Consider the following 11148-nt stretch of genomic DNA (forward strand, 5'->3'; position numbering starts at 1 on the left):
AAAGTAATTCTTAAGATAAGTATCATAATATCAAATATCACATACATCAAAAATTGCACTTTGATGGAACTTAATCTGGTTAGTACCTTGACGTTGTATGAATCAGAATTTTACTATAAGGTGCCTGTATCAAGCCAACTATTTCAATCATCAAACTTTTTGCAAAAATGAAAATTTGAATTTATAACAGCAGCATTTTAATTGGTCAAACAGTTGTAATGAATAACATTAATACTGGCTGCATATCATTTCAAGGGACCCTTGCCAGCGCCCAGGTATTGTGCCTACTGGCCATGCTGACTAGTGAATGTTAAAATTTTACCAGCCACCCAATAGATTACAATTGTTTTTTTTGGCGGCTGAGTGAAGCAAATCTACCAGCCCATTGCATATGTTACCAGCATTTGGCTGGTGGATGGTGCTTATTTTGAACCCTGCTCACAGCTATGAGACTAACAGCAGGCGAGCATATTGAAAAAGTAAAATATCACACCTGCATCTATTTATGCAGTTTATCAGGACCTCATCTAATCAGTATTTCAAGGTAACCTTTTATAATCAAAGGGCCAAATGATAACTTTTTTAGATAAACTGCTATAATAATAATAATAATATATCATGATAGTTTCTCAGAAACCTTTCCTGAAAGAGCTTTATGTATACACACTTTTATTATATACACAATTATTGTGTGATTTGGTATTGTGAACTTTTGAAAGTGTTCTGTATTGTAACCATATGAGTATACCATAGAAAATAAATTGTGATTCATTAAACCTGCATTAATGGAATGGAACAACCTGTAAACACAACATATACTCTTATCTTATAAGGTTGATATGGCTGCCTTGTGAGCACACAGTGGCTTATTTACAAGTTAAGCAGACACGGAGCAGCAAACAATTATGTGGAGTCACGTGTGTGGCCACCTGGCAAAGTCAATATTCACTCTTCTTTTAGCTTTGTTTTGCTCTCCACCAACTCTTTAGGGAAATATCTGGCTCTTTGGCTGCTAACTGCTCCTGTTGTTCACCAGCTAGTTGTCAACTTTCTCTGTCTGCCATTTTGTGCTGGATAGTTAGGGTACTGTGGGTCTCAATAGCTTTTCTTGATGAAAACAGCTGCTCAGGTTCAAAAATTGGATTTATTCTGTTTTCACTCAATACTACTATTTCTTGTAGGCATCATTCAAGTGTATTGTCAATCTTTGAATAGAGGCAACTGTCCAGGCAGCTCTCAGTGCCAAACATGACCAGACGTCAGCCCTACTTACTGGTTAATACTAACCAGTAAGTAGGGCGTCTTAATACCAGGGGAAAGCCTCATCAGCTTTTATAACTTTTCCCTCTGTGGTTTACCCTCCACCCACTCATGTTCAGCCCCTCCAGCTCAGGCTTGTTGAGCACTTGTCTCTGTCTTATCAAGGACTTTTAATGACTTCTCCGCAGAGATATAGAGGATGATAATGAGGGCTGATGAAAGGGAAAGCGGAGCCAGGCTACTTCATGTCTCAACACAAATGAGAATCTCTTGTCTTGCCTCCATCACCGGCTGGTGAGTTGGCAAGCGGGTAATAACAACACTGTATAATTAACACATAAACACACTAAAGTATGCTTCAGTTTTGTTGGCTTTGCCAAAAGTGCCGTATAAAAATAATACTGTGTCAGGCACTGCATTCCAGTGTGAAATGTGAAATACCTGTGAGATTTATACTGCCATTAGTGGCAGCTTTGGATCAAAGATGTTTTGTAGACTGTGTACACACATACCAGTGTAACAATCTCGCTCCCACTGCTGACAGGCCAATTTCATCTAGTGTTATGTCTGTTTTCTGGCTCCCTGAAGTGAATGAGACATGTCTCTGCCTCTCACAGTTGGAGTCCAGTTGGCACTACAGCAAAACCGTCTAATCATGTATTAAACATATATTTTGAAAAGAATCTGTATAATTGTCACTTGTGTGTATGCAGTATCTCTCAGCATGCAGTAATGTATAGTTTCTCGTAGTCTTTCCTCTCTGGCAAAACATAATGCACATATGCCTGATATAATTCTGACATCTGTTTACACATTTACAGTGTCCCCAGCTGCGGCAGGTGAGCAGCGGAGGAAATGAGGTTGGTGACAGAACCACACAAAGCTGACATTTAACCTCTTATCTCATTCTGTTCTCCTGTCACTACCTCTGTGGCAGATCAAACAGAGTTAACACAGAGCACCTAGAGCAAGTCAACATCCTGTCAGGGGAGGCGTTATTAGATGCTTCTTGAAGTTTTTTTTTCTATTTCTTGTATTAGAGAGCTAAACATCAATGCGAAATCTCATTTAACTGGCAATAACAGATTTTTTTGGCCACTTGGAGGCGGGGGGCAGCAGAAACAAGCTGTAAACAACTTATCATCTTTTACCTAAGTTTAAATGGTGAACATGTTATACTGTGTTCCATTTCCCTTGAAAACTCGGAAGCCAGAGCTGGGAAAGACGTCACACCCGAGTTCACTGCGTTCCATTTAACAAGTCGGAATTCCAAGTAGGGTTAACTCCCAGGTTAGCCATTGTTACTAATAACAGTTAATAACAATGTAATATACTGTTTTTTGTGCATACAAACAGCGTAACAACATGTTCACAGATAGACGTTGTACAGGACTGTGTGTAGGGCTGATTTAGTGAGACACAAATAAGACAGAAATGGTAATAAACCGTATTTTACCACAGCTTTCACTACTGTTGATAACGGAGCAGCCATGTTGGATTTGGAGCTTTGGGTACTCGGAGGTTGTCCGACTTCCCACCTCGGATATCCGAGTTCAGGAGGCGTGTTTACGACTTTGACCTTAAAAATTACGACTTCCGAGTACAAATTGGAACGCATTATTAGCAAACAGTTATCACATTCAGCAATTACTGAGCAACATAATTCATTTGACATAGTTTTTCCAACCACCTGATGAATGTCAAATCCAACATTCACTCTCCTTTTAGCTCTGTTTTGCTCTCCATGAACTCCTGAGAGAATAGAAAATCTGGCTCCTTAGCTGCTAAATGCTCCATGTTTTGCAGGTAGTCGCTAACTTTGGCTGCTAGCCGGTAGTGTACAGTGTCTTTTCACCAAACCAGCTGTCTGCTGTGGCTGTAAGTGACCCTGACGAGCGCTGAGAGTAAAACAAAACAGTAAAGTTGTTGGCTGTAAACCAAAATGATAAGCTGAAAGAATCTAAAAGGCTCTGTAGAGCTGAGGAAATTCTTCACCTTCTTACGAAGGGTTAATTTTTCATATTTATTGTTAAACAATTTGGACAATACTGTCTTTTATCAACACTAAATGCTAAAAATGATGCTATAAAAACGATGACAGCTCTGCATCAGGTCACATTAAAATAGTTCAATGAAGAAAATCTCATTCTAAAACACGTGTCAAACTCAAGGCCCGCGGGCCAAATCCGGCCCCTTGCAGATTTAGAACCGGCCCGTATATCAACTTGGGTTCACAATAAATTTTGGCCCGCCTAGTTGTGCGCCAAAACAAAACAAAAACACAGGAAAGTGTTTTTTAAACTACAATTACCTGACATTCAAAGCAGAGTATGGCAGAGTTGCTGACTCTGAGACTCAGAAATTCCCCGGGAAGCAGAGAGTTTTCATATTCAGGCTGTGAAACGAAAATGTATCATTGTTTTGCACGATTTGCTAAATTCTATGATGGCTAAGGAACTCTTTTGATGACTTTTTTTAGGGCTTCATGTCAACAAAAATGCATACAAAAATGTTGGAAAAAACAACAAATTTACAACAAGGTGACAAATGTCTGAGAAAGCCACAAGAAAGTCGGAACAAAAACCTAAAATCCAAAAAAAAAGAAAGTGACATGCCGTAACAAAAGCACGTCAATAAACTCTCCATGTCTGGCCCTTGGTGTGATTCTCTTTTTCCAGTGTGGCCCTCTGGGAAAATGAGTTTGACCTCCCCTGTTCTAAAACATGAGCGATTAATGTCATATTATTGTCTTATTGTACCACAGAAATGACTCGTTAGACTCTGGACACATTCAATAATCAAACAGAGGAATTCATAACATAAAACCAACTCCTGACTAAAATCAAAAACATGTCTGCTCTGTTGAAAGTCATTGTGGGAAATGTAGGAAATCACGAACCAAAGTAAAAAAGTTGTAAACAGATTAAGTAGGACAGAACACAATTAATCATCACAGAAAATGTCCAAAATATGACAGACTAAATGCTTGAAAGCAAATTATATTTAGACAAGTTTTACTTCACATTAACTTAAAGACCAATACAGCAACAGCCTCACTCTCAGTTCAAGTCTGTCAGTCCTGCTGCTCATTACAATCACACAAAGCAACTGTGTCCAGATTTTGGAGATAATACGATGCTTCCTCCTCCATCTGGAAGCTAGTGTGGCCTACGGAGTGATGCCATGATGTCACCCCACTGTGTGCGTATGTGTGTGTGCAGCATGTGTATCACAAGTGAACACACACACATACACAGGGCAAACACTACCTCCGCTACTTCCCTCCATTACCCTTCTTTAGACAGCGTAGCATTGTTTCCGAGCCAAAATTACCACATCAGCAGCCCCTCCAAATACACCCCACATCCTTCGCTCTCAACCCAGCGACAATGAGGGAGAAATCCTTCTTTTGGAAGAGGAGAGAGGGGGATTTCTTCACTCGCCAGTTCCCAGCGTGGTAATAACTGCCGTGAGAGCTTTACTAATTGGACTCTTAATCTTTTGAAACGGCAGCGAAATAGAGCAACAGAGAATGACAGGAGAGAGATAGGTTTACCCACAGCAGATATCTGTGCTTATCTGCATGTTTGTGTTTTGAGCATGCATATATGTGCATACGTGGTCTCTGCGAGTGTATATGTGTGTGGTCTGTGTAATAAAATGTATTGTGTATAATGGTGTTGAGGATGTTAAAATGTGTGCATGTAAGGGTGTGTGTGTGTGTGTGTGTGTGTGTGTGTGTGTGTGTGTGTGGGCAGTATGTTAACGTACTTGTGTGTCTGTTAATGTAGGCATGTAGGCTATGCATTTGCTCACTGTGTGTGTGTGTGTGTGTGTGTGTGTGTGTGTGTGTGTGTGTATGTGTGTGTTTGCCTGAGCAGATATTTGAGTGTGTGTGGTCAGCAGGGTTCACCAACACTTCCTGATGATTCATCAATGGAAAACACAATTAACTCCCTCACTGCCTCCCAATTATTTCCGCACAGGAGATTAAAGTCTCCCAACTGAAACGCTGAACAATTGTGGACAGACGAACGTTTGAATCAAATGTTCCACTGGTCAAATGATCCAGCGGCGCCTGTTTTCACACTCGGCAGTCATACTGTATTTCCCTAACAGCTGACAGCTGGACAGGCCTTGTCAATCCAAATAAGAGTGTTGTCTGTTCTTCTTGTTATTTGTGGCTCGGTCCCAGCTGTGTCGATCATGGTTATGTTGATCATCATCACCTTATCACATCAATCAATTGGCAAACATAGGAAGGAGACGTGATAGAATTGGAGGAAGAGGAAATGGAAAGAGGTGTTAACCTTCTACTGCAGCTGGCTGGAAGTGGGAGACGGTCAGCCTCGGGACACGCTAGAAGACAATTCAAATCCAAACATAATTTTATAAATGTTTGCGATTATCACATCCAGATCTTTTGTCCCCTATTTGAAAACGAGGTAAAGATGCTATAAAACAAAAACAAAAATAACAATGCTATCACATAACTGATCGTTCTGCTGACTCCTAAAATGTCACAGATCTCAGTAACCAGTGTGAGCCTGCATAAATTAACATGACAGCATAATCGAAGAAAAAAAGCTGAACTCAATATTCAGGTCTGTAGCTGAGCATGACGTTTAGAAAAGGAATGTTCTGCTCCACATCCACACATTCACACCTGGAAGCTTCTCACACGTCTGATCTGTTTGCCAGTGAGCAGCTCCAATGTGCCTTGCTCAAGGGAACCTCAGCATTGGTGACAAGGGAGGGCCAAATGCATGCCTTATCACATAACCATCCAAATATGATCAGTCCTGGAACAAAACAGCCACTTTCCTGTCATAAGTTCAAATGGGGGAAGAAAAGAAGATGGACACTAGCGCTGCTACGATTACTACGGCTGTTACTACTGTTGGATTTACTATTGTGAATGCAAATACTGCACTAGATTACTGCTACTCCTGTCTAGTTGTGCTTAAAACTCGACAATGTTCACAACAATGGCTTTGTATACTGTAACTGCATTTAGCACAGTCAGCGACATAAAAGGTGTCCACCTCTGTGACGTCTCTTTCCATGGGTTTTCTATTAAAGAAGAAAAAATATCTGCTGCATTTAAATGCATCATTTCCCAGCAAAAAAAACCACTCAGCGTTGTTTAGATTGGCAAAAGTGCAAGGTCTTGTGAAGTGGTTATAGAGTGTCTCACAATTTCGCAACAACGCCGAAAGCAATTAGGCTCGTTAAACTCTAAAACTCAAGATGAGCCTCAGCTTTGCCGCTGGTATCGGGCGTTTATTCTGCTTTTGTAAAGCAAGTTTGTTCCTCATCTCGGTTTGAGTCGTGGAAAACGTTTCCCTGTGTTCCTTTGTCCTAATGAAGCATCTGAAGTGGAGGTTAAAGCTGTTTTTTGAAGTAAGTCGAATCAAAGTTCACTGTTGTATCAATTTACCATCAGATGAGTTATTCATTTTAAAATTGTCTGGCTTAAACCCAAAAAGTCCTCCAAAATACGGATTCTGTTATTCGTCTCTGGAAACAGCAGTGGTTTGTTAATCTGTTGTGGGAGTGTCATCGCCATGTTGCCTTGTCTGTTGATCCAGACACGTAGAAGCAGCTCGTTGTCTTGAAGCACGTGAACACACAGAACCATTACAGATGTTAACAGTACAGGAAGTACTCTGCAGTATCTGTGATGTTTTGTCTCAAGGCCCAGATAGGAAGGCAGAGATATGTCCCTTCCATAGTATAAACATTCCCTTGTTTAGTTATCGCAGGTTTAGTTGTTTCAATTTATATATTTCTTTGTACTCTTAAAATGTGGTATGGATAACATTAGGTATTAGCTATTAAGGTGGTGACAAAGATATTAAGCATGACAAAATATGTTTATTTTACTGTTGTTTCTCAGTGTTTTTTTTTCCAATGCAGCATAAACCCATTGTGTGGACAAAACCAGGGTTAATACAGCACCTTAGTGCTTGTTTGTACAGCATTTTGGTCAGCTTAAACTGTGTTTAAATGTGCTGTAGAAACGAACTTTACTTACTTACTTTACAAGAGACAGGGTTTAGAGAGCAATTCTCAAAAAAATAAACGGAAGTACATAACCCTTGTTTGGTCCTTTGGGTCCCGGTGACCCGAAGGACCACACAAGGGTTTTAACTAACCATGTGCACTTTATCAGCATCACACTGCCAGGCTTCACGTTCACACACAAATTCACACCTGAGATCTGCCCTGTAAAACCAGCGCTTTGGCAAAGGCATATCAGTGGAGGGTGTCGAAGGTCACTAGTTTACTGTTTCTTTTCACACTGTCGCGGCTGGCTGAGAGTCCCAGGCCTGGATGTCTATCCTTGAGAATAGGATACTGTTTCCACCGGTGTGTTCATGGATACAGTGTGTGGTTAAAACTTCTTTTCTTTTTGGCTCAGCCACACTGGAACATCCCCGGTTAATCATGCAGTCAGTGAAGCCACGTCCTCTGGCCTTTTTCCCTACTATCTGCTGTGGATGCCCCCCTGTCAGACATTATGTTGCCTTTCAAAGCTAATGGAAAGTAGGGCTGCCCAATATATCAATTTACTTTAAAATGTAACTGTCATTCTTTTTTTTTAGTGGTGCCTTTTTATTCAATTCGGTGTTCAATTTGTTTAATAAAAGAATGTTGGAAATTATTTCCTTTCATTTATTTGAAATTCAACAAGCAATTAGTTGCATTTTAGCAGAATACTGAAAGCAGCAGAAGGGCAGAACCGAGTCCACTCTACTCTGTTTACTTATGGCAAGTAATATGGTTATCGCGATATTCAGCGTTATCACATATTTTCCTCATATCGTGCAGCCCTAATGGAAAGCACCTATACATTTATGTCACATTTTGGGTGGGTGAAAAGATCTATGAAATTAGCAGTTTTTTGCACTTGTGAAGTATTGATTACGTCAGCAAAGGATATGTTAGGATATTTTGTGAAAGGATAGGCCACTGGACAACAAGTGAAAAGTTTTTGATTACTGATCCAAGGGCAGATCTCTTAAAGTCACTGTGAAATCAAAATGACATTTTCCCATTTTTTTTTAATCCTGTGACCCTGTGTTAATTGTTTATTTTTTTCCTTTGTTAAATGCTAAATATGTGTCAAAAAGGATTCATCTGAATTTTTATAACAAAATCCTTCTCTTTCACTTCCCTAAATGTAAGAATACTTTTGTTGTATACTTTTCTTACACTTCCAAAAATATATTTGTAATTCTGGGCAATGCAAATAGCTAACCCAACCCATCATATATAATCACACTTGATACATGATAGGTTGGATATTTCAGCCTAAATGTATTTTATATATTGTATGTAGTGTACTACACAACAAGGTTAGTCTGGGGACAACCTTCACCCACAGGAATAGCTTAGAATGTGTAGAATCTATTATGAGTTTGGGTACAACTTTCACACAGAGGAATTGGAGCCAAGAATGTGGGAATCTGTTAGGAGCACGTGCCCTAAAAGGTGTAGTTTGAGAGTAAAACTTGTGTGCTGAAATAGATGTATCATGCTGTGTAAGCACAAAAAGAGTTTAAAAGGTATTCATTCTGATGTACATGTTGTTCATCTTTGGGCAGACGTGTCTGTATGCTCATGGTCGTCCCAGTGTCATGAAAGTTTGTTCACTATGTAAATAAAGCTGCACTTGATTTGTAATCATCGGACTGGTCGTCATCTTTGAGGTCTCCCAACATCATTTCTGAATCATTTCCCAGATATCGATACATGCAACAATGCAGAGGAAGGATGTCTAGGTTGTGTGTGCAATTGAACAGTCCTCTATACAAACATATTCTGTTTCACTCAAAAATAACATTTAGATTTTGCACTTGTTTTCTCACAAACTGCTGCACCTACTGTATATGAAAAACAGCTGCCACATGATTTTACCCTATGATTATCTATCACCATGCATATTTCAGATGTAATACCGAAATAAGAAAGATCCAGATGCAATAATAAACACTTCTAAATATTTATCTTTTATTTAAGTAACAAAGTTAGAAATGTGTGCAGCACTTGTGGATGTATGCGCTCTCGGAGTGTTTTCCAGTTTAGAGTAAATCTGATTCAGTTTGGTGGGAGGTCCAGCACTTACTGTATGCCCTTTGCAGTTAAGCTGGCTCTCTGTCTTCATGACTATGAGTTCACACAGTACAAGGGCCCTGTGTTTTCCACTTTCCCAAACAGCCCTAAATAAAGCATTCTCTCAGAGCCGTGTGGCCTGTGATGAACAGACGGGCGGGGTGGTTCTTTGGGGTGGGGGGGGGGGGCGTGGGGGCTGGGGGTGGGGGGTAGCATTACATATAGGTAAATGCCAGCATATTTGAGATGGTAATCCATGATAAATCTCCAGTTGGCTGATGACCAAACATTCATGTGTCGCACAATAGCTTTTGGCAGGTGTCCAATATTGGACCTTAACGGTTTACCGGTGAAATCCAGTCTGACTTTTTTCTTTTTTTTTTTTTTTTTTTTTTAGAAAGGGCTTTAATAATTAATGTTGGATGGTTTGAAGAGAGGAGAGGAAAATGTATATAAAGTTTTTTTTTCCACCACGTGCTTGGTTTTGTGAAGAAATTTGGGGATAGCCCCCACCCTGCTCGTAAAATGTTTTTTATCCCTTACTGGATTAACTTTTACTGCCTCTCTGTCACGTAAACACTCCCAAACACCCTTCTCCATGAATCTCTGATATTTTCATCTTACTTTATTCCCATTGGTGGCTATCTCCTTTCCAACAGGACAGCAGTTTATTGAGTGTACCAAACACAGCTGAAGTGCTTCTGAGCAAGGTCACCTCAACATGGTGCACACACTGTATTTGAGTCAGTCTGCCTCTAAGAAAGGACTGGAAAAGTTATATAAGTTATATAAAATGTGACACAACAAGCTTTTCCCTGGGTTGTTATAAATAAACTATAAAATATTTAATCCACATGGTAAGTTATGTGGGAGAAAAAGAAGGAAGAGTCTGCATAACTTTATTCAACGCTCTGCCCTTTTGGATCAGAATTCAGATTGTCTCAGTTTTTCACAGCTAATATGACTGACCAGCACTGGCTGTGAAGCATCATCAAGCTTCTAGAACTAGATACTTTGCAAAATCGGTTCAATTATTTCGCCGTATCACCTTCAGGTGTGACCAGGCCTCTGAAGCAAAAACATGGTTTTCAAATGAATATTACTAGTGCATTTTGTAAAGTTGAACTGAAAGTTTCTCTCTGTCTGTCTGTAACATGCACACTTGAGCTTCTGACGGCAGGGAGAAAGACTGGCCCAGAGAAAGACAGCAGCAATGGAAGAGAAAAAAAGAAGCCGACAGAACAGAATGAGTGGGATGATCCGAGGAGAAGCTGCTGCCAGGAGGAAGTGACAGCGTCACGGCACGATTGGCGCCATTCAAGATCCGAATTGGTTCTGACCCATTTCCCCCCCATCATTCCGGTTCTTTGTGTGTGTGTGTGTGTGTGTGTGTGTGTGTGTGTGTGTGTGTGTCTGGTGCACTGAAGCTATTCAAAGGGAGATGGAGGGAGAGATACAGAGGTGGATTTCTGTTGTGATGGTATTAGCCTCTGTCAGGCTAAATGGGCTTTAATTGGTGGTGTGTTTGGTCCAACAGAGCCTGCCTTTTACATGACGCACACATTCACCCCGCTGTCGTTTTCTTTCATCCAAATAGGCTTCATCTTGGTATCAACAAGCTTCTTATCTCTGCCATTTTTGCCCTCAACTTCTTCCAGTTTCCACCTTTCCTCTTCTTTCTCTCCCTGACTTTGTTCTTTTCCCTTGGCCTCTCTCCTTTTGTCCTCACAGGCCCTGTAGGATTAACAGTTGGTGTGGTGGGATGAAGGA

Source organism: Perca flavescens, chromosome 2, assembly GCF_004354835.1.
Source record: "Perca flavescens isolate YP-PL-M2 chromosome 2, PFLA_1.0, whole genome shotgun sequence".
In the NCBI taxonomy this organism is placed as follows: Eukaryota; Metazoa; Chordata; class Actinopteri; order Perciformes; family Percidae; genus Perca; species Perca flavescens.